Raw genomic sequence first — 2,232 nt, forward strand, 5'->3', positions numbered from 1 at the left:
TCTTATCTGGTTTGAGGGAGCAAAATCCCTCTCAAAGCAATGAGGAGTTGCATGACCATGAACAATGTTATTCCACTCAGGTCCAAAGTTCCTAGTGTATAAAATGGAAGAGGTTGTCAAGGTCACTTTTACTATTCTTTTTAAGCTGAAAATATGATTTGGTGGATTATAAGGTAGAAAGAATGCTTTGGAATGGGAGATACTTTTCAAAAAAATAGGTAAATTTCTGGTTCTTTGTTCCTCCTTGCTTGACAGACAGCTGTATCTTCTGGTGCAGTGCCAGCCACATCCCTGAGACATGATGATGAAGGCTGGAGTAAAAGGATTTGTCATATTGGGCACCCGATTACCAAGTCTGCTTTTAACTCTGGCCAAGTGGATATTGTTGCCATCGATGACCCCTTCAATGACCTCAGGTACATGGTCTATATGCTGCAGTATGATTTTGCCACAGAAAATTCCATGGGTCAGTCAAGGGTGAGAATGGGACACTTGCCATCAATGGAAACCCTATCTCCACCTTCCAGGAGCAAGATCCTGCCAACATCAAATGGAGTGATGCTGGTGCTGAGTATGTTGTGGAGTCCATTGGGGTCTTCACTACCCTGGAGAAGGCTGGGCTCATTTGAAAGGTGGGACCAAGAGGGTCATCATCTCTTCACCTTCTGATGATGCCTCCATGTTTGTGATGGGTGTGAACCATGAGAAGTATGACAACTCCCTCAAGATTTTCAGCAATGCCTCCTGCACACCAACTGCTTGGCTACTTTAGCCAAGGTCATCCATGACAACTTGGCATCATGGAGAAATTCATGACTCCAGTCCATGCCATCACGGATACCAAGAAGGTCAGAGAGGCCTCTCTGGGAAGCTGTGGTGTAATGGCCAAGGGGCTGCCTAGAACATCATCCTGGCTTCTACTGGTGCTGCCAAGGCTATAGGCAAGGCCATCTCTGAGCTAAATAGGAAGCTCATCTGCATGGCCTTCTGTGTCCCCACCTCCAATGTGTCCATCATGGATCTGACCTACTTCCTGAAGACAGCTGCCAAATATGATGACATCAAGAAGGTGGTGAAACAGGAATTGGAGGGTCCTCTTAAGGGCATCTTGGCTACACTAGTTTGTCTCCCATGACTTTAACAGGAACACCCACTCTTCCATTTCGATGCTAGGGTTGGCACTGCTCTCAATGGACACTCTGTCAGCTCATTTCCTGGTATAACAATGAATTTGGCTAAAGAAACTAGGTTGTGGACCTTATGGGTTAACATGGCCTCCAAGGAGTCAGAGACCCCGGGACCAGCTGAGGGCTGAGAACAAGAGAAAGAGAGAGGCCCTCAGCTTCTGGGGAGTCCTTACCCCAGCTCATCCTCCAACACACTGAGAATCTCCCAACCTCCACAGTTTCCATCCCAGACACCTTGAAGAAGGGGAGGGCTCGGGGAACCCTACTTTGTCATGTACCATCAATAAAGTATAGTGTACTATAAAAAAAGGTAAATTCCTATAAAACATAAATTTTAACATATGCCTTAAAGTAAATCAGGAAGGGGGATTAGTGGAGTCAGAACAACTTAACTTGGGGTTAAGAAATAACCAAATTCCAGGAGCAGCAAGGAAATAAATGTGGTTGCAGTGACATGTATGGGCCAGGACTGTGAGAGATGAGAGATGGGCTTCTCTGCCCTAATGTTTCCAACAGGGCCAAGAGATTTGTTATACACATAACAAAAACAAAAAGACAAAAAAAAAAATACTCATACATAAAAGAACCTCTTTATTGAGAAGGTTCCAATTATCCAACTTTTAGAATCAGAATGCCTCAATGTGATGAATTACCCAATTACATAAACTCCCAATTATGCAGATAGATTTACATTTTGTGACAATATTTGACCAATTTGGAAAATAACAGAAAAATAACACATTTTTTGTGTGTGTGGAAGTATTTGAAGAGTTTAGAAAACACAGAGAAAAAATTAGAACCTCTCTCTCATCCATAAATAATTATTGTGACACAAAAATAGATGGACCATGAAGAAATTTGGAGAAGGAAGTTTTTAAGAGAAAATAAAGATCTATAATACATCTGTAAAGAGCATCAGAAGGGGGTTGTGTGAAATAGAGTGAAAACATTATAAATTGGAAGGTAACTTGACTTGTTTTTAGCCCTACATTATAATTATTTGAGAATAATAGTCATATATTTATCACTTGAGTCACATATTTTC

The 2,232-nt window shown here is 41.8% G+C and overlaps 1 pseudogene; it reads left to right on the forward strand.

The window, feature by feature from the left end:
- The first annotated feature begins 301 nt into the window (after window positions 1–301).
- On the forward strand, window positions 302–1,239 carry LOC115509761 (annotated as a pseudogene).
- Window positions 1,240–2,232: the final 993 nt, after the last annotated feature.

Source organism: Lynx canadensis, chromosome A3 (assembly GCF_007474595.2).
Source record: "Lynx canadensis isolate LIC74 chromosome A3, mLynCan4.pri.v2, whole genome shotgun sequence".
In the NCBI taxonomy this organism is placed as follows: domain Eukaryota; kingdom Metazoa; phylum Chordata; class Mammalia; order Carnivora; family Felidae; genus Lynx; species Lynx canadensis.